This window comes from Tachypleus tridentatus, chromosome 11 (genome assembly GCF_004210375.1).
Source record: "Tachypleus tridentatus isolate NWPU-2018 chromosome 11, ASM421037v1, whole genome shotgun sequence".
NCBI classification, from domain to species: Eukaryota; Metazoa; Arthropoda; class Merostomata; order Xiphosura; family Limulidae; genus Tachypleus; species Tachypleus tridentatus.
Genome location: NC_134835.1, coordinates 66,555,016 through 66,577,794, shown reverse-complemented (window position 1 = coordinate 66,577,794; position 22,779 = coordinate 66,555,016). Strand labels below are relative to the sequence as shown.

The 22,779-nt window shown below is 35.0% G+C and overlaps 1 long non-coding RNA gene and 1 pseudogene across 2 annotated transcripts in view; both read right to left on the bottom strand.

Moving 5' to 3' along the window:
• LOC143232354 (uncharacterized) overlaps nt 1-9,555 on the bottom strand; it is an 88,411-nt pseudogene extending 78,856 nt beyond the window's left edge. The window contains exon 1 of the transcript XR_013017502.1: nt 9,148-9,555. The product of XR_013017502.1 is annotated as an uncharacterized LOC143232354 (transcript). The remainder of the gene's footprint in view (nt 1-9,147) is intronic.
• A 10,687-nt stretch (nt 9,556-20,242) lies between these two features.
• The window catches only part of LOC143232355 (uncharacterized), a 28,235-nt gene continuing 25,698 nt past the window's right edge, over nt 20,243-22,779 (bottom strand). Inside the window, exon 4 of the long non-coding RNA XR_013017503.1 lies at nt 20,243-20,900. This is a non-coding gene — a long non-coding RNA (uncharacterized LOC143232355). The remainder of the gene's footprint in view (nt 20,901-22,779) is intronic.

Here is a 22,779-nt window from a genome sequence, read left to right as displayed (position 1 = left end):
GCAGCCGATAAGATCTGTATGTTCTTTAATGTGAAACGTCTCGCGTTATGACAGAATCACGTGATCTCACTGCCAAACAGATCAAGTCTTCGTGACCTGAAACACGATCCAGGCTGAAAACATCTACATCAATGAATTTCTGTAGATGATTTACTTTTAGCTAGATCCCTTGCTTGGAATGTTCGTGGTAATATGATACATGTTCTGTAATCTATAACTTAAAGGGACGGTATCAAAAGTTACGATGTATCCAGTCATGTACAACACAGTAGGGAATTGCTGCACTTCTTAAATGCCAAATAGTCAGTCCTCTTTCTAATTTTTCAGTGTGCTTTACAAACAATAGATATATACGTGCATGCACCGAAATTAAATCACTCTTTTATTATTATAATTTATTCCAGTTTTACTCCTTACACAATTATTCTATAAATTGCCACAGAAGTCTTCTCATTGCTTCGTTTCAGAACATTCAGGAGTAAAGGACTAGGCGAAATGCATTTAGTCTATAGCTCCTACCGCCAAATCTTGGACTTTTGTTTTCTCGTCGAATAGTAGGATTTGACAGTTACTCTTATCTCATACCTACAGCCAAAGTGCGAAGAACCTTCATTAAAGCAACAGGCCACCAACCATAAACTCTCTGATTCACATTTCTAACACTAACACAGGCTAACTAGTAGACCACGCTTGGCTCTGACACTACGCACATTAATTAATGCTATTAGTTCGTTGTGGGAAAAAGGGTTGAAGATTGTTACACATAAAATTAACTACATACAATTGAATTATTAGGTCCAAGGATTTTAGAATCACACTAAATTACTTTGTCCATATTTTGCACAATCCTTATTTGCAAGCTTTTAAATCTCCACTTTTGTATTTATCTTGTTAATTATAAGGTTCAGAATGCGTTGTTTCATCAATTTGGTTGACTTCCGGCCATAAACCCAATAATACCACCGAGGTTCGGCTGTCCAACGAGTCTTAGGTTATCCTGACACTAATACGTATTCCTCTTGCGCAAGAATCATAATTCAATTGATTATTGTTGTTTTTTTATGAATTTTGACAAAACTATATTCAAAGTTCGTGTTAAAAAAGGGAGAATATAATCTTGATTCTGGGTAATGTTCTTATTCTAATCTATTGTTAGAAAAACAAGAATAGAACAGCCAGACATCCACCCACAAACAATCCAATACGTGAAGTTACGCGTCAGACACACCAGTAAAGTTAGTTGATAAATAACATGCCCAGTTGTTTAAATATTTCTAGAAAAAAAATAAATTGGTGATACGCCTAAAATATATATAATTAAATACAATTTCCAGAACTTTTTATTTTTTCTCCTGTGACGCCAGGTGATTTAGTTAAAACCGTTGCAGTTCAAATATTTTCAGAACTTAATACATCAGTAGACACAATGATAAGACAAGTTGCCATTCCTGTAAATGTCTATCCATAGATCACACTTCTAATTAGTAAAGCACACAGTCTTATCCTGCTAATTGTTTTACACTATACCTAGACAAGCAAACGCGAAAACTATTTGTTCATTAATCTAACACAAAAATCGACGCCTGGCATGGCCAAGCGCGTAAGGCGTGCGATTCGTAATCCGAGGGTCGCGGGTTCGCGCCCGCGTCGCGCTAAACATGCTCGTCCTCCCAGCCGTGGGGGTGTATAATGTACGGTCAATCCCACTATTCGTCGGGTGGTGATAACTAGCTGCCTTCCCTCTAGTCTTACACTGCTAAATTAGGGACGGCTAGCACAGATAGCCCTCGAGTAGCTTTGTGCGAAATTCCAAAACAAACAAACAAACACAAAATCTTGCAAATTATGTATGTCTGGCATATAAAACACGTTATTTCGGCTTTTCAGTACATTATATAAAGACTTCAAAGATTTTCGAAAAGAGCCACACATGGAAATGTCTATTTTTTTTTTACTAATCTAACGTAATCTCAGCTTAGCTTTACGACATGTTGTTAAACTATAAAAATGTGATACAATTAGAAAAAAAAATGCTATATTGTTTTCAGGTCTAGGACAAAACCTTTGTATTAATTATTATGCAAATGTATCACGTAAATACGTCATTCCATATATAGGCCCGGCATGACCAGGTGGTTAAGGCACTTGACTCGTAATCCGAAGGTTGCAGGTTCGAATCCTCTTCCCACCAAACATGCTTGCCCTTTCAGCCGTTGGGGCGTTATAATGTGACGGTCAATCCCACTATTCGTTGGTAAAAGAGCACCCCAAGAGTTGGTGATTGATGGTGATGACTAGCTGCTTTTCCTCTGGTCTTACACTGCTAAATTAAGGACAGCTAGCGCAGATAGCCTTCGTGAAGCTTTGCGCAAAATTATAAATAAAAACACTCCTTATAATGAGTTCCAATAAACAATTTAATAAAACAATAACATAAGAGACAGTTCAAACAATTCTTCAAACAGCTGGAAACTTAACGTTTATACGAGTAACATAAGCAAAATAATTACCTAAATTTCATACATTTTATTGTGGTATTGTATTATTTTTATGTAAAATAAAACTAACAGTTTTGTAGCATACGCTCAAACCGCTATAATTCTAACTTCCAGTGAATGGCGTTAACAAGATAGTGCATTGGCCTTTAATAAAATTATAATTCATATATATATATGTGTGTGTGTGTGTGTGTGTCGCTTCCATACCGAAAGGTCCCTTACGTGACATGTGACCTACTAGCTAGGTCAGGCTTCGCGTACACCTTGGAAGATACTCAGTTAGCAGTCATAACAGCTTTGAATCAAATCATGGGGTTGATCGTCATTTTTATGATACATCCACAGTGGCATCGAGACACGAACCTTAGATGTTCGATTCACAGTTCAATACATGAACCACTTAACCACTTCCGGTCAAAATAATTTATACCAAATAAACTATTATATTTCACACTCTAAGGCATATAAAATCGTTTACACTGACTTTAAATATAAATTGAATTTGTGTTGAAAGTAATAAAATACTTCCTTTATAAAGCAAAATTATTATTTGTCTCTAATCGAGAAGACGTCCAGAGAAGTCCTCTTAATAGCAGATTCATGATCTTCATACATATTATTATTGATTAATAACGGATTCATGACATCCATACTATTTTTATTGATGTATAACGGATTCATGACATTCATGCATATTATTATTGATTAATAACGGATTCATGACATCCATACATATTATTATTGATTAACAACAGATTCATTATACTCACACATATTATAACTGATTAAAATAAAAATGTTCCAAATAGTAAATGTTACTGACACAAATGTCGCCCATCTGTTCCTTCTAAACACAAAGCCATAAAGTCAAAGTTTCATACCTCTCACAGCTTTGTAAAAAAAAAAAAACAGCACTACATCATGCCACCTAGAATACAACAGATAGTCATCAATTTTTATTGAAACGATTGCTATGGTGTGAATTAATTAGGTGAATAGCAATTATTATAAATTTTATTTAAATCAATATTTATTATATTTTAACATTAATTACTTATTATTATTATTTTACTCTAATTAACTTTATTATCATTCAGAAGTATTGACAAACCAGCATATTGTATTGCGTTAAATAAGTTGTTTCAAATTTTAAGATCAACTTCTACCAATCTGAGATTACGCTGCAGCTGTTGTTCATGTTACATGTTCCTTGTTTGTAGGACATGGATGTCGGACACGAAAAACTACATCATAAACAAACACTCGCAAAGCTCGATGCACCATCATTGGATTATTCAAAAGAGTATATGGTTGATGGAATGTATAGAAAAATAGTACAACCTTTATAAAAATGTGAACAATCTTCCATAAAAATAGCTTTCCATTCCAGTCACTGTCTATTTTAAGAGCTCTTAAAAATATTTTGGCGAAAATATTAATCGATTATTTTCCATAAAGTTAAATTATAATAATAGTTTAATAAAAACATGTCCTACTTTTTAATTCATTGTGAAAATTGATCACAACATTTAATGATAATACTTAGCTATCTGAGCCTATGGTAGAATTAAATTATACACAGAAAATTACTAGGACAAGGCCTAGCTAATCAGTCGGTCAGGTACCTCTAAATCATTTGCTCGCTCACGTAAATTATCTGGTCACGTGCCTGGATATTGATCAGTTAGTAAGGTCGGAGGCCTTAGTGGTGAAAGATGGCACGTGAGCTGGTTTTCTATGAGGATAACTGGGCTTGATGAAGGCAGTGCACATATAGTACGTCCCATAGAAACTACAGTCAGTTTAGAAGTTGATATTCCCTTACACATGACTGTATCATATCTGCAAGATTTGTTTCTCAGCTAAACGTGACTGATCATAGTAACTAGTGCTTATACAAGATGCATTGTTTTGGCTTACGAAAAAAAGGCGGGAACCCCTCCTACTCTATTATTTAATAATATATATCATGACACCCGCGGACATGAAAGGGATAAAGCGTATTGACGTACTTTGAATTCATAATGAATTAAACAACGAAACTATAAAACTATACAAGGCTGTGCTGATAATATTTGTAACTATATAGAGCCTTCAAGTTGGGGGCGGTGACCTACCATTCTCCTAGTGGGAAAACAACGTCTAAAACTGTTTATCATACAAGAATTGTAGTTAATGACCGACAAAACTTCGGAACAGATGCGCTCGGAACGTTTTGATAAGGTACGCAGCACAGTGAAACTGATAACAAAGCAGTTTCAGGAAAGTTTCGGTCATGCTTTGGAATAGTTGCGTTGAAATGACGATTTAAATCATTAAACCACCAGAAAATGAATCTGTGTATGATATTTTGAAATGTTGATTCATTAATCTCATGTTCATAAGAAATACTTTAAACATGTAAGAAAAATTGGAAAAAAAAAGTATTACTTGTTTTTCATACAATTATAAACCTGTATAAATATAATAGTACTGTCTGTTGTATGTACACGTAACTACTTTGCAGATACGGAGGTCGATTAGATCCATACAAATTTCAAATTTTGTATTTTGCGATTTTTATCTGCGTTTTTGTAACTTTTACCACTACTTCGCCCCCTGTTGATGGGCCTTCACCAAATTTAGCATGAAGGTTTGTTCGGTCCAAGCGGAAGTACACACAAATTTGCGGTTTGCACTTTTGTGTTTTTTTTATGGGCATTTTTTGCATTTTTTTTACAACTACGTATAAGGGAAGCAAATTTTTATGTCCTAAGATAATCTTTCATTAATCATCAAGTGAAGTACATCCAGGAGAATGGTACTCCAGTTATTAAAAAAAACACAAAAATTACCTAATAACAAAATCCACCGATTTATGGTTTTAAAAATACTTTCGATATTTTAAGTTAAAATGTTAAATAAGAATAACATTTACACTATATCCATAAAATTTCGTAAATGTGACGAATATACCATTTAATGATAATTCCGAACGAGTTAAATGTTGGGTCTGAAACATTTCTTTTACAAATCAGTTCCCCAAAAGACTGTTGCGACAAGGCCTAATTGACCAATCAGTAATTTTCTTATGAGACTAATTTTCAAATTATCTAACTTGGTGATAATTTATCGTTATTGTAATTATTTTACTTATTACACTACAATAAGCCGTTAGATAATAAGTTGTTTTTTTTTTGTTGTTTTTTTTGCTTTAGAGCAAAGCCACATTGAACAATATACTGTGTACACTGTTGGAAATCGAACTCCGTATTTCAGCGTTGTAATTTCATAAACTTATCACCACTATCCCCATGGTGCACTTAGTCAATAAGATGTGTGAGGCAATATATCTTTAATAAGTATCTTTAATTTCATTTGGCATAATTAACAATTTAATAGCATGGTATTGAGTACTTAATTAACACAAGAGTTTATGCTGTTGCGTAAATTAAGTACAACTAAGTTCTGTGATGATGTATATTTCATATTTCAGTCACAAAATTGTTTGTAGCCCTCTGGATTATAAAAAGCTATCAATTATGTAATTTCACAAAAATTTTGTTTTAGCTCCATATCACCGGCTAAAATTTATACAATAGTTTAGCTTAATGGAAAGAGAAAAAAAAAAATTTCTCTGTCACTTAGCCCACTATAATCATGATAGAAACTTTTAATTTTACTTACCACGTATTGAGCTGTTACACTACTAAAACATACACGTTTATTATTTTCCATAAACTTTGGAAAATCTCTACGTTCAAGAATTATTTTGTTCGTTTTTAAATCACCTTTCCGTTACAAATATATATTTTAAATTATTGATCTATTACACCACTGAAACTTTGAAGCTGTAAAGTAGCTATTGTTTTATCTGCGCGTGTGTACTTGGGTATGCAAAATAAATTGAATAACAACAATAACCACAAGGTTTGTGTAAGTTGTAGCTCTTCTTATAACACCCATGATTCAACAGTACTGTCTTCTAAACGTGTAGGAATGGACTTTTTATCGTGGTTGGTAATATATTTCTATATGCATACTGCTAATAACGTTTGAGGGCAAAGAATCAAGAAAAATCATAAAAATATTTTCCAATGGATCTGAAAAATTGTCTATCACAGTTTCATAGCCGGGAAGAGTTTATAACGGTCACTTCAATATTGTAAATAGTCTAGTAGGTCCACTATCATCTGTTTTCTTTCCTTTCAAATAAACACTTGACTTTTGCGAATCTTTTTTTTTTTTTGCTTAAAATAAAAAGTTAACACGCTTTTGAAAAATATCCCCTACATATACACATAGGGCCCGGCATGGCCAGGTGGGTTAAGGCGTTCGACTCGTAATCCCCGTCGCACCAAACATGCTCGCCCTTTCACCCGTGGGAGCGTTATAATGTGCGGTCAATCCCACTATTCGTTGGTAAAAGAGTTGTCCAAGAAAAAGCGATGGGTGGTGATGACTAGTTGCCTTCCCTCTAGTCTTACACTGCTAAATTAGGGACGGCTAGCGCAGAAAGCCCTTGAGTAGTTTTGCGCAAAATTAAAAAAAAACAAACAAACACATACACACACACACATAGTGTACTGCTCGCTACGCCTCCGTATCTCACGTTTGCGTTCGATAAACAAGAAATAGCAGAAATACTTCACCGTGCACATTTTGAAAAGAAATATCCAATCAATACGTTTGTTTCAGAAGTTGGTGCAAAACTACAAAATGGTCAGTAGAGCTGACTGCGCATAACTTTGTGACCATGCGCAATCACAAGATTGGCCTACCAACTCTTAGCAATCTTGTGTGACTGAATAGCGGTTTGACTGTAACTTTGACTTGCAATATACCAAGATTTTTGTGAAAATGGATAGCGAGGTATGAATCCTTGGATTCATAGTCCGGGCACGCTATACACTTACCACACCCAATACAGTCAATTATGTAAAAAAATTCGAACTTACTAAGTCATTATAGGAACGGTAAATTTGAAAATACTTGCAGAAGAAAGCAGTTTTATAATGTCTTACCAAAGTTTACTACTCTGTGCTATACTGCCTTATGGGTAATAGGAAGTCACAAACAGTTCGAGCTACACTGCTTTACGGGCAATAATAAGTCACAGACAGCTCGAGTCAAAATAAAGATCCAATCTGTTGTTAATAATAAAACAATTTGATGTAAGCTAAAAATTTAAGATTTGTTGTTTTATTCAGTGTTCTGTGATCTTTATATAATCTTCATAAACGTGCGAATGCCAACAGATATTCCACGTTCTTCGATATAATTTGTATAATTTCATGGTCCGTTTCTTTCATTGTGAATCTACAATAATACCAATAGTAAAGGCCTCTTATAAGCAAGTACAGGTCCCCACATAACGATTGTATAAGAAGCAGTCGAAATAAGAATACCATCGTAGTTTACTTACAGACTGCTCAAACTACAAAAGTACCAGCTGTTTAATGTATCGTTACAAACCTGCACATAATGTTAGGATTCACTTCCCATTTGCTACATCAGCTGCTTACCTATGTATTATTGTAGTTGTACAGCTGAATTCTAAGTTTCCGCTCTATGTGCCACGAGAAGATCTGGTAATGTTAGTTATTTACCGTTTTAGTAGGTCATGGGCTGCTTTCCTTAGTTCCTGGTTTAGCTGAACGCTTCCCTATAACCACTTTCTAATCGGCTCTGTCAAGTGTGCAAAAAAGAACAGTGGTGGTTGATGGCGTATGGAACAGTAACAACATAGTAAATAGAGGTTTACGATCTCGTGGGTTTAATATGCTTGTGTGTGTTTTCTTATAGCAATGCCACACCGGGCTATCTGCTGTTTCACTGAGAGGAATCGAGCCCCTGATTTTGGTGTTGTACATCCGAAGTCTTACCGCTGTCCCAGCGGGAGACCATGGGTTTAATAAGACCAATATATGAACTACATTTTTTTCTTCTCCATAGAGGCATGACTAAATTTACGTTCAGCTTAGGCCCAACGCGTTATACCATGATACGTGCATTAAAATTATACAAATAAATGTTTCTTATTAAAACATTTATACGTTTAAAGCACATTATATTTATAACGAGATTAAATCGTTATGAAAAGTTGAGAAAAATATGTATTGTTAAAACATTATTATTGTTTTTCGGAATTTGTAGAACATACTGGACTGATAGTGATATCTGGGCAATAAATCAAATATAAACGGCCTTCACCTTCTAAATATTATTTTTTTTTAAATTTTAACTGGAGAATTGTTTGTTTTTTAATTTTATGTTTGTTTTGGAATTTCGCACAAAGCTACTCGAGGGCTATCTGTGCTAGCCGTCCCTAATTTAGCAGTGTAAGACTAGAGGGAAGGCAGCTAGTCATCACCACCCACTGCCAACTCTTAGGCTACTCTTTTACCAACGAATAGTGGGATTGACCGTCACATTATAACGCCCCCACGGCTGGGAGAGCGAGCATGTTTGGCGCGACCGGGATGCGAACCCGCGACCCTCAGATTACGAGTCGCACGCCTTAACACGCTTGGTCATGCCGGGCCTTTAATTTTATGTAAAATAATTCTTATTATTGTAATAATATTTTGAACGCACTAGTTTCTATTAGTATTACTAACATTAGTAACAATAACAAACTTTAACCGAATTTATTGTTAACTTTGCTTACCCGATTCAGAAGAAAATCGTAGAATCGTGTTCGCACATAACGTTTAATATTTTCAATTTCCTTTCTTTTAACTTTATCCCTTTCTCGAACACTTTCATTCTAATAACGCCGCACGTGATTGTTTTTTGTCTCAAGTAGTAGTAGTGGCTGGCACAAACCTTCATTCATGTTATTCATCCAGTCGAATACGCGCACTTACTCATTGTGCGTGCATTCTGTTATTTTTCAAAAAACAAACGCACCGCTGCAAGCAAATAGTTTGCTTAAAAGACCACAAAGGGAACAGCGAAATCTTGAAATTTAATATACGTATTCTTAAATAACGTTCATAGGAAGTAAACACCATCTATAATTTATCTTGCGAACGACAGCAAGTACGAACTTCTCCATATGAAGTTCGCGATGTCAAGGCAGCACACTTCTAGCATCTGGAGTGTTTGCTGCGGGTAGGACGAGTCCATTCCTAAGGGTAGAGAAGCAAGTACGGCGAGATGTGCAGCGTATAAAATAAATACCGGACTACTTAACCGAATCCTTAATACTTTATTATAAAGCAGATATTTAACCAAATCCGTAAAACTTTTACAGCAAAGCATATATTCTAAAACGGTCATTTAGCGTTATCTAGGCATTGGTTACGTTTGTAACAGTGTAGTTACATTTTTTTCTATCGAAAGCGATGTCCAATGCGATTGATTTTCTTTGCACAAAGCACTTGTGTGAAACCTGCAGTGAAAACACATTAAGCAGATCAAATAATCTAATCCACGTGACGTCATTTTGGATTCACACTCGTTGATGAAGATGCGCATTGGATATTACATCATAAAAATAAATAATAATTCAAAAATAAACTTGAAAAAACTCTTCACCTCTAATATATGCAAGCTATGTGGTTGTATCGTTTATTTTGATGAACAAGAGTCCACTTAGCAATTATATAAACACTTATACAAACTTTCGACTTCTAGTGTATCAGAGCGACAGATACAAATGTTTACTAACTTTTAAGAAATAAATTATCTACTAGGATTTTTTATTTGTTAAGTGATTCTATACAATTATTCTGTGCATGTGCACGCGCACGTTGGGATTCTACAGTGAAGAACTTAGATTTTTTTCGTGACATCTTGACTGACCTCTAAGAAAAATATGATTGTAGAAGTCTTGAACTTCAGTGTAAAAAAAAAATAATTTCACAGCGAAAATTGGACCACGAGTCTTGTGGTGATCGGTTCACCGTGATGAATAAGTTTGGTATTCCCAACTATTCACATGCCCATTTAACAAAGGATCTTTTAGACATGTAATGTCCAACAATTAACTAATTGTTTTCATTATTCATAACAAAGTTCATTGCTCTCTATAAGGTACTTCAACAACAACAATAGTCTTTACAAACTATGAACAAATACATTTTGTTTTGGGTAGAAGAGGGTAAGATCTTATTGAAATGCCACTTTCTCACAGCAACTGTTGAGTGAAATGACCAGTCTTAGTTTGTGAAAGAAAGTGATTTAACCAGCATTGTAAACTTTTAAAGAACACTTAACTATGTTTGGTATTAAGATAAAATCTTATTATTGGCTGAACTGTACACCCCAAAACACTAGGCTCGCTCATTAAGTGCTAAATAAAGTGTGTTCTTGTATTAAACTCTTTAAAAGGTCTGACAGCGAAAACATATGAATAACACATTGCACTTTCCCAAATAAAAGTTCGATAAGGAATCTCAGTCGTGATTTTCTCTTAACCTAGAAAGTAACACCCTTTCCTATATGTTTACAAAATCGGTAAGATTGCGGTTCTTGTTTGTGGAGTCAATGGATTAATAAAAACATCATATCACTTAAACATCAGTAATTAGAAAGAACAAAAAGTAACTCTTACCAAGAACTAAAAAAATACCAGTTGTAACAAACACATGGAAATAACGTAACCTTCTGCATCATAAATCGAATAATGCATATTTTCTAAACAACAAGACTCTCCTGTATTAAACAATTGATAAGACTTTTTATATAGATTGGTTGTTTGGTAGTTTTGTAATTAAGCACAAAGCTACACAATGGACTATCTGTGCTCTGCCCACCACAGGTATTGAAATCCCGATTATTGCGTTGTAAGTCTGCTGGTATATCGCTTTGCCACAGGGGGCTTTTATATAGAAATTTGGAATATTAATCAGAAAGTTAAACAACATCAAATATTCCACACTACAGGTTGAAATATTTTTTTTATACCAAAATCAATAATAGAATGTTTTCGTTAAATTTGTGAGCCAAACTTTTATCTATTTATATTTTACCTGGCAGCTTAAAAAATGAAAAATGAAACCCCAGAAGTGAACATTATATCATGACTTGTGCTGAAGTCACGCGAAACACAAGCCGAACATGAAGGTGTTGTAAAATAGACGGTTCTCGAGGATAACCGGGAGAAGCAGGAACGCGTGAACAGCGCGTGAGGTTTGGTAAGAAGTTGTCCTTGAGGAAGGATAAAGGGGGCGTGTAGAGACTAGGCCGCTTCAGTTGAACGGACAAATGACTACAGACAAACTTGGGTAGTTCCTTGGACGGATCCAGTGGATCCAGAGAAAGATCTTTCAACGTCTGCTCCACAGATGTGAAGTTATACAACTAAATGACGCATGCTTTTTATGCTATAAAATAAGAAATAATAAAATGCAATCGAAGCGAGTATCAGAGACGCAATGGGGAGATTTATACTAAGATAACATAAGCAAGGTCGGTACGAATCTGGACTTCCGTGACGATGCTGCCAACATGTGAAAAAGCGCTACTAGAGATTACACCGAAATACTGAACAATAAAAGATACATTCTTTAGGTAGAGGTTCCTGTTTTATTTACGTTAATAGTTACGTCTACGCAACCTCCAGTTTGCACTTAATCAAACTTGAAGAAAACGCCTCTAGAAACAATTCTCTTTTCTACAACCAAAAGTGATGACGTCATCCAGTACAGCAAATAGAAAAAATGTTGAAAAACAATATGTATAGAATATATCACTGTAACAAATATATTAACAGAAGGGAATTAAACAAAATATCAACGATAAACGTTTTAAAAGTACTTTCGATGTTTTCTCAAAATTAAAATTGCTACGTTCAACGATTACATTTTGGTGGTTCACAAGTAACTGAAAAAAGGTGGACTACTTCCAGACCTGTGTATAATATTACCCCTCGTATGTTGTATTAAAGCGACCACATTCCACTACATGTACGCTTGTCTGAACTTAGTTATTATCACAGTGGCAATTAATAATCTCATTTCAATCTTGTATATACATATGGCCAAAAATTGGTTCTAAGCTCGTTAATTTTCTCGTAAGTTAAAACAAAGTAAAATCACTTATAAGGTCTTTAAACAACTTCCAAAACAGCTAGACGTTTGTCGTTTTTTATTCTGAACGTTTTTACTTCCCTGTCCTATGTAATTTAAATTCGTGTGTTACGCTAGTGATAAATATGTTTTCTGGCTTTTATTATGGCCCTTTATTACAAATTGATGCTTTTATTTAATATCAACGTCATAGGGCTAGAAATGTATTAACATTCATTTTTCATTGTACTACGATTTAAAATACCAGTTTTGCTGTCCGCTTGTTTTCATGGTGTTAAAATACTTCCTTCAAAACAAGCAGACGTTTTTACATTACAGTCTTTTCTCCCTTCCTTCATTACTTCATATCACTCATTCCTTCTTTAATTTACATTTCATAAATGTTCATTTTCCAAGATACGATAAAATAATAATAATTATTATTTTGTTGTTGTTTAATGTTATTATTTATTCACCTTATTATTAAATGGCAAGTGTTATTACATACATGGCCAAGCGCGTTAAGGCGTGCGACTTGTAATCTGAGGGTCGCGGGTTCGCATACCCGTCGCGCCAAACATGCTTGCCCTTTCAGTCGTGGAGGCGTTATAATGTTATCGTCAATCCCACTATTCGTTGGTAAATAAGTAGCCCAAGAGTTGGCGGTGGGTGGTGATGACTAGCTGCCTTCCCTCTAGTCTTACACTGCTAAATTAGGGACTGCTAGCACAGATAGCCCTAAGTAGCTTTGTGCGAAATTCGAAAACAAACAAACAAACTTATTACATACTGAACAAAATACATCCCGACGACTCCAATTCCGAGTTCAACTCTTGATTTGGATACATCGCAGGTAGTCCACTCCTTTTCTGGCACTCGACTCGTAATCTGATGGTCGCGGATTCGAATCCCTGTCACACCAAATATGTTCTCCCTTTCAGGCGTGGGGGCGTTATAATGTGACAGCCAATCCCATTATTCGTTAGTAAAAGAGTTACCCAAGAATTGGCGGTAGATGGTGTTGATTAGCTGCCGTCCCACTAGTTTTACACTGCTAAATTAGGGACGACTAGCGCAGATAGCCCTCGTGTAGTTTTGCGTGAAATTCAAAACAAACAATCCTTCTGTTACGTGATACTATAAGCAAGCATTACACATAATCAGAACTCTATATAAACACCATAATTTTGTGGAAAGAATAGGATAATGACAAGAAGAGTTCGTACAGTTACAAACAAGTTTAATATGAAAACGTACTTTATTTCACTATAACTAGAACTTTCATCAATATATACATACTGTAGTTGAACTGTCACCGACATAAAATTCCATATTATTCGTTCATAACTTTTTCGTTTCGAACAGCATCAGAGTGACTCTTTATTATCGTTATAAAAATGTGCATTTCAAATAATTTATTACGAAAAATCAAATACGTGAACGTTTCTTTTACAACTAGACTTGAGATATAAACCTATAATTAAAACCAATTTATTAAACGTCACCAAAATTCCACATATATTAATTTTTCTCCCGACATGTATTACGAAACAGCTTACAACCCTCACACGTATATGATGAATGAGACAAACAGAAGACGCTTTATACTTGTAATCTAAGTAAGAACTTGTAGCAGAATTTTGAGAGTGGTTTGACGTCACTATTCTTTTCCTTAAGGTCACGTTACTACACTGTAGATTGTTATGTTTCAAACTACATTTTGTACATAGCCGTATTCCTCACTATATAATATTACTACCAAGTACTATGGAACTACTTCTAATGTTTCCTTTTATAATACATGTGCCTTAGTTTCTTTATTCAAGTGTATAAGAAGCTCTTTCACATCCACGCTCTATAACTATTTATAACGATATCTTTATGATGTATTCAGCTATTATATTACACTGCGTTTAAAAATAATTTTGACTGAATTTTGTACTCTAACAAAATAATATTATATAGCATACAAATAAAGAAAATCAATAAATCTTCAACAAGGTATGGAGAAACAAATGAAAACCATTATATTGTGTAGGTCAGGTGTCAGCACTTTCGTTTTATTAGAACTAACATGGAATTTAAAATTTTTGATTGTTTATAATTATCACGCAACTTTTCAGAACTACGTAAGGGTTATATGGACGCAGCCTTTTTAACTGATGGAGTAAGAGGAAGACAGCTAGACAACACCACTACCCCTGACCCTGCTAACTCTTGTGCTATTCTTGTCGGGCCCGGCATGGCCAAGCGTGTTAAGGCGTGCGACTCGTAATCTGAGGGTCGCGCCCAAACATGCTCGCTCTTTCAGCCGTGGGGGCGTTATAATGTTACAGTCAATCCCACTATTCGTTGGTAAAAGAGTAGCCTAAGAGTTGGCGGTGGGTGGTATTGACTAGCTGCCTTCCCTCTAGTCTTACACTACTAAATTAGGGACGGCTAGCACAGATAGCCCTCGAGTAGCTTTGTGCGAAATTCGAAAACAAACAAACAAACATACAAGCTATTCTTGTCTTAACGAATCAAAGGAAGCCCGGCATGGCCAGGTGGTTAGGCACTCGACTCGTAATCTGAGGTTCACGGGTTTGAATTTGCTTCACACCAAACATGTTCGCCCTTTCAGTCATGGGGGTGTTATGATGTGACGGTCAATCCCACTATTCGTTGGTAAAAGAGCAGCTCAAGAGTTGGCGGTGGATGGTGATGACTAGCTGCCGTCTCTATAGTCTTGCACTGCTAAATTTGGGACGGCTAGCGCAGATAGTCCTCTTGTAGCTTTGCGCGAAATTCAAACCAAACCAAATCAAACCAAAGTGAAACGTAAACAAAGGGCTTTCTACTTCACAGACCATGAACACTAACCAGAAGGTTGCCCTGCTCAATTCAGAAGATAACTAACTGAGCTGAAGATGAAGGACAATTGAAAAGTTTTTAAAATAATGGAACAGAGGTTGAGCTGGCAACAGGTGGTGGGTCCAGAATCAAATCATGGAAATTACCACCTCATGGGAGAGTTGGTAGCGCAAAAAGATGGATGTAAAATCAAATAAAGAAAAAGAGGTTCAATCACCAATTTGAGGCTTTGAACAGCGCAAGTGAAGCAAGTGGGTATACATGGTTCCACTATATAAAATATTGATGGGGTACAAAGATCCCTTGTTTAATCGTCATCGACGCCACTTTATTGGCAAATCATTCATCCTCGAACTTGTGTTTTACGCGGAATCCAAGATAATTATTTGGACAAATAAAACACCTTGCTTATTAAACTGTGCCAATATGATACGCCAATATGGCACCAGATGAGACGATGGCCATGGGCCCGATTTGAGTATGAAGACATTTTTAGCCTTGTCTGCGTGACACGTATATTAGAAAGAATGGATAAGTAAGATAATTGTAAAGTGCTCGTTTTACAGTTTGTATCATACTGGAAGATAAGCATTTGAATCGAAAATGTAGGCCGATAGAAATAAACAAATGTAAGGGGGATATTTTCTGTACTTGTCCAGAAATAAATGTCGTTTTTGAACTGCGAAGTTTGGAAATATATAAACCAGTGTTCTAAAACATTCTTTAATTAAAGTAAGTACCACTTGCTTCAACATACATTTGCCAACGTATAACGACGCTGTTTATGCCCCTGCTATAGAAATCAGGGTTTCTGTGGTCAATGAACTCCCTGAAAGCTCCTTTTGCAGCTGCCTCGTTTTGAAAGCGTTTATTGTTCAAAAAGTTGTCAAAGTGCTTGAAAAAGTGAAATCCGTAGGGAAAAGGTCTGAGGAATAAGGTGGATGAGGCAGAACCTTAGTTCCCAATTTCTTCAATTTTTGAAGCAGCATCCTTGACAGGTTTCATAATGCCGATTTTGTTGATCTTCTGTCAGCTCGTGCAGAACCCACCTATTCAACTTTTTCGTCTTTCCAATCGCACTCAGGTGGTTGACAATGCTTGATTTGCTTCTGCCTAGCTTTTCTGCAAACTCACGTACTGTTGTGCAAGAGTCTATCTCAACTGCTTCCCTTAATATGTTTTCATCTAAGAATGGGTTCCTTTCACGACCTTCATGGTCTTCAAGACTTTCATCTCCATGTTGAAACCTTTGGAACCAATGCTGAACCGTACGTTCAATAACAGATCCATGGCCGAATGCCTGGTAGATGTTCCGTGTAGTTTCGGTAGTTTTTCGTACAAGTTTGAAGACAAAGACGAAAATCAGACGAAACTCCTTCTTGTCCATGCTGCCTTTAGGGTTAAGAAACTTACTCTGAGTAGAGTTGAAATAGCAGACATTTAAGACATCTTGTAAGCGACAAACGTTGGGTTAAACCAACCAACCAACAATATGTTACTCAGTATTCCGCTCCTAAATGTCATCGCGAAAATTCCGACATTTATTTCTGGACAACCTAATATTTAGATTGTTATGTACGACCCAACTGGACGTTCTTAGGGTGTCACGGCTCCTTGCGTCCTTCGATCCGTCACAGTCAAAAACAATCAAAATTCAACCACATCATTTCTAATGTGAAAGGTGTTCATTTCTCTGTCTTCTTATATCAAAATATAAACAATTTTTTGTGAACTTCTAGAACCTTAATCATTCTCTCAATTGAAATACATAATACATATTTGTGGTCTAAACGTAATTTATAGAAATATGCATACGTTTCTCTATAGACGTAAGACATTGATTAGCGCCCCCTGACCAGTTTTATCGAAGTTTAACTAACATCACTATGAAATGTTGAATGGAACTAGAGCAGTTGCGTCTATGGCCTAGCATGGCCAGGCGGTGACTAGCTGTCTTCCCTTTAGTCTTATACTGCTAAATTAGAGACGGATAGCGCAGATAGCCCTCGAGTAGCTTTGCGCGAAATTCAAAACAAACCATACTTGTGTCTATAATTGTATTTTATTTGTGCATCTTTATTGTGAAGCCGTTAAGCTTCCTTTCAAACATCACAAAACAGAAACAAATTAATATTCAGTTAATCTCTAAATATTACGATAAGGTTTCGTCTTCAATACAGAAAGTGACTTAATCGCTAGCTTGTGACCACCTATAGCCCAAAGACCAATTCAAGTTACCGTTCGTTTAGCTTATTGCGCTCGCTTTTTCTTGTGTGAATGTACTTCTCAACCTTAACGGTCCAACCCAAATACATTTCTTGGTCTAAAACCTTCAAGTACCCAATCACTAATCCGCTTTAAAGCCTGACTGCTTGAAGGAGACATTCTACATCGTCAGCCACAACATATTCCATAATAAATTTGAATCTAACAGTTAATACGTCAAAATAAGCTGCAACTGCTAATAATATACGTTCATCAGCAATCTGAATACATTTTATAATACGTTACTATGGAAACGGAAAAACAGCTTCAGAGGCCTAGAGCTTAATCTTCACAGTTCGATATAATGGCGTCTTAGTTGATTAAAGTTACGCCACTGTTTCTGTTTTTATTATTTTGATTGAAAAGAAAAGTCAATCCGAGATTTACCATTCGCTTTTTGAAGCCCACGCGGCCGGTGAGTACATGCATAAAATTATAATATGATAAAAAAGAACCATAATCGATAATGAAAACCAGTTACAGAGGATACAAAACAATAATTTTCTAAACTTTACATAAAAAGAACAATAATCAAAATGTCTCCGAAAATAACTTTTATTTGTTGAAGATACTGTGTTAGAAACAGTTTAATATTACAATACTCACAAAACAAAGTTGGTATATCTAACGGCTATCACAGACTCGGTAGACCATTTTTGTAGGGATGGCCATGGTACTCAACAGTTATAATAGAGATATGCATGCCAAAAAAATCAATAGTGACAGAGTTTTACTTTAAAAGATGATTGACACCCACTTTCATTAGTTTCTCTACGCGACAAGTCCGAACACCAGACGAGAAACAATACCAAGCAAGCAAGACAGGTGACCAATCCATCATATTGTTCACTTTCGTCTTTGTTATTTCAGTTGAGATAATTCTACAACTATGATGAAACTTTGTAGAATGGACGGCAACTGCCTGTTGTGGAGACACAAGACTTGAAGACGAAAGGCGGAAGACTTTAGAAACATCGTCCTCTGCACTTGTGTCTCCACAGGCAATTGCCGTCCATTCTACAAAGTTTCGTCATGAATACTCTGCCTAAACAATCTATCAAAGGTCTCTACAACTACATTATCATTAACTCAGTTTAAACCTAAATCCACTCTTTGTGTCTCTGAATAGCGCACGATGTCATTGCTTAGTTGTAATAACTACTAGTAATTTTTTTTAAATCATAATTCTAGTGTAAACAATGTTGTAATTACCCGTTAAGTTAGCTTTTCACAATTATTTGGTGTTATTTTAAAACGTTTGAGTAGAGGGTAAAAATAGGAATTACCATATATGAGCATCAGATGGCTGTGACATGTAGAATACTAGAATACTCAGTTTTTTGTACATTATACAATCGGTGTATGGGAACCAACCTCTTTCCCATGTATGAAGTGCGAGAGTAAGAAAACAATCAATACACATAATATTAAATTTTATTACTCACCTTCATAGAATATACTAACTTTCCCCAATGGAAAAATGTCACAAAATAAGTAATTAAAAACATTTTGTAAATGTAAAATGGTGTAGAAGTGATAGTGCCAAAATAATGTAAACAAGAATATATGGATAATACAGCTATACATAGATCATCTCTACATGTCTTTCAATATTAAAATTTAATGTTACACTGTAAAGTGCAAAGTTATATTTAATACCACCGCATTTGAAAGTTATATATTCCTGACTAGTGGGATATGTTATTAGTTTATCTTAATATTATAGTTATGTCAGGGTGGGCATCAAGTAGTGTACCTAAGAGCATAGAACTTATGTACAGGAAAAGCGAAGTTGAGTGAAAATATGACTTGATTACTGTAGACTCGTTACGAGGTCGGTCAAACTGACCGGCTCGCAACCATTATGCATTCGTGTATCTTACAGTGTAACATTAAATTTTAATATTATAGGTCATGTAGGGATGATCAATATACAAAACTTTTGCATCCTTATATTCTTGTTTGCATTCGTTTTGGCATTATCATTCCTATATCATTTTATATCCACATTTATTTGTATACATATATATCAATGAAAAAATACCAAAAAACATAAAATGATACAAACATTGGAATACCATGCAGATATAGAACGACAAATTACTGTATTTACAATTATGTTTTTGAGTATGTATCACTAGAATTGTTTCTCTTCAGTGTATCAATGTAAGTTGCCAAGATTATTCATTATTTTCAAATTTTAATAGAATATGGATAAAATATCTAAGAATAAAATTACACTTCTCTATTTTTAACAATATTTTTCAAAAATAATTCATAGTTCTTTTTTAAATAACATCAACTATTTGTTGCTGGTTTTTTCTAATTTAATTTTTTGGCTAATATTCAACTTGAAAGTTTCCAATGAACTTGCAGTTGTTACTGTTTTAGGAAGATGTTGTGGCATATTTCTCGGGCCTGGCATGGCCTAACGCGTTAAGACGTGCACTTCGCAATCTGAGGGTCGCGGGTTCGCGCCCGAGTCGCGCCAAAACATGCTCGCCCTCCCAGCCGTCGGGGCGTTATAATGTTACGGTCAATCCCACTTTTCGTTGGTAAAAGAGTAGCCCAAGAGTTGGCGGTGGGTGGTGATGACTAGCTGCCTTCCCTCTAGTCTTATACTGCTAAATTAGGGACGGCTAGCACATATAGCCCTCGAGTAGCTTTGTGCGAAATTCCAAAACAAACAAACAAGCATATTTCTTATCGTCACCAAAGTTAAAGAAGAGTACTTAAAAATGAACCTTCAGTTTAAATTGATACATTCGCATATTTTTAGCAATAATCGATTTTAAAAAAAATCTATAGGAAAATATAAATATAACAATTTACCTGTAGCATTTATCGTAGGCTTTACAAGTGAAAATTTGATGAAGAGTTTGTTTAGGTGTAATTTTACAAGAGAAAATAATATACCCTCAACAGATTAACAGAAGTTACAAGAATGAGATGTATTTTCGTTACTAACAATCAAGAAAGTTTTTTTGCAAATTGATCAGTCATGTAGTCAATGCCATTAATGAACACTTCATTGGCATCTTCTCGTTCAATGCTGTATGATGCTAACAAAGTAACAAAATTCGTATTGCACTTACTTACGAATGATAATTGCACTTACTAGGTGCCACAAATGGTGATCCCCTTCAGTAACACAGTGGTATGTTTGCGAGCGTACAACGCTAGAAACCAGGTTTCGATACTCATGGTCAGCACAGCACGGACAGTCCATAGTATGGATTTGTGCATAACAAAAACTCAAATGTTGACACGTTTCCGTCACTTCAGCCACCTATAGTGATTTATTTTTAAACTAAAAAAATCCATTTCTTAACAAACGGACTAATACAAGCAAAATGCAACGATCAAAGTGACTAAAAATGTAACAATAATATATTATTTTTATTTTCATTTGTTTTTAACATTCGGTTAAATATTGCCTAAGCATAATTACAATTTTAATAGACCAACGCATAAAAATTGCCGAAAACACTGTAGTTTTCATATTTTTTACAACAATGTTTTATACTGATAAACTTTAAACTTTATACATTATGTACTAAGTTCAAAGATTCGCTAGGATTCATACAAAAATCTTCATATGTGCAACCTAGTCACGCACAAACCGTGGTGAGTGCTAATTTAAATGTAATTTCATTAGTTTTCAACCACTGTGGGAGCCGAAGTCTTCTGAGGTAAACGATGCGGAACAAGAATTACATGACGAATTCAGAAATTCTCTGCATGGCTACCTGTATCTCGCTAGTGAGTCGACAATGACATGTCATTAACATTAATAAACTAATCTATGCACGAATGACACACTGAGTTGAAAAGGGTTTTCGAGGTCATTGTTTCTATTAGTTTCCTGAAAAAACAAATTCTTTTTGCAGGTATTCTTATACACATGAATTATTATGAATAAGAACGGTTTCAAGAATATATAAATATACTTGTATACGAGTTGCTATTGCGTTCTGTTCTCACCGAGATAAAATATGCTAAACCAAACGTCAATAACTTGTTAACTCAGAGATCAGTCAAACTGATAATGTAAACCTTGAATACCATAAGTAAGAAATAATTAAAACTACAGATTTCACGCATGAAACGTTCAAGGTATTGGTATAATATTGATAAAATATTTGCATTTTTCCAATATTGCTTCTCATGTAGTTTAGCAAACATATTTATCTTAATCACCTGTAATAAAATCTCTTTAACTGTAGCTTCATTCTAAAAGAAACCAAACAAACAAACATCCCTTATCTTAAAACTTCTATAATAAGGTCTCTTTAACTGTAGCTTTGATATGACACAAAACAAACAACCCTTACCTTAATACACATACAATACGATCTCTTCAGAAAAATAAAAATAAACGAAACATAGCTCTTTGGCAATTATAGGATAGTTAAAATTCTATATTTTCTTGAAAAAAAAATTGAACAAATGCATTGCTAATAAACACAAAACCTATCTAAAACATTTGTGAAAATAATTTGGATTAAAATAAAATATCATTTCCACCAGTAGAGGGCAGCCATTAAAACCAACAGTTATGTAAATGAAGAACAAATTATATTCACATTCTTTCCTGATCTTTCTTAAGCTTTTAATACATAGATCACGTAGTTTTAATTATTAAGCTTGAAAACATTAGTACAAGAGATAACATTTTAATATGATTAAAAACGTATTTAAATGATATAGTTATTACTACGAAAAATTGCTTTTGGTGGTCATTTAACAGATTCAGGTTTTTAAAACCCAGTTTTGTCTTTTATAAGAATTGACTACACCATTAAAGATGCTACTTGTACTGTACCCAAGACAACCTTAAAATCTTAGTTACTGTACATTTGTTATTGGGAATACTAACGAAGTTATGTGTTTGGGAATGGTCTTAGAACCAAACTTTAGATGGGCTTCTCATATTAATTATATATGTAATAGACCCGTTACTTATATATTTATAATATAAAATTTTCACTACATACCTCTTTAAGTTTATTTAATTAGGTTTATACATCTCTGAGTTAGGCTAATATTCGATATTATCTGTCCATGTGTGGCCCTACTCACTAAACAATTTCTTTCGTGGTAAGTTGTTTTGAATTTCGCGCAAAGCTACTCGAGGGCTATCTGCGTTAGCCGTCCATAATTTAGCA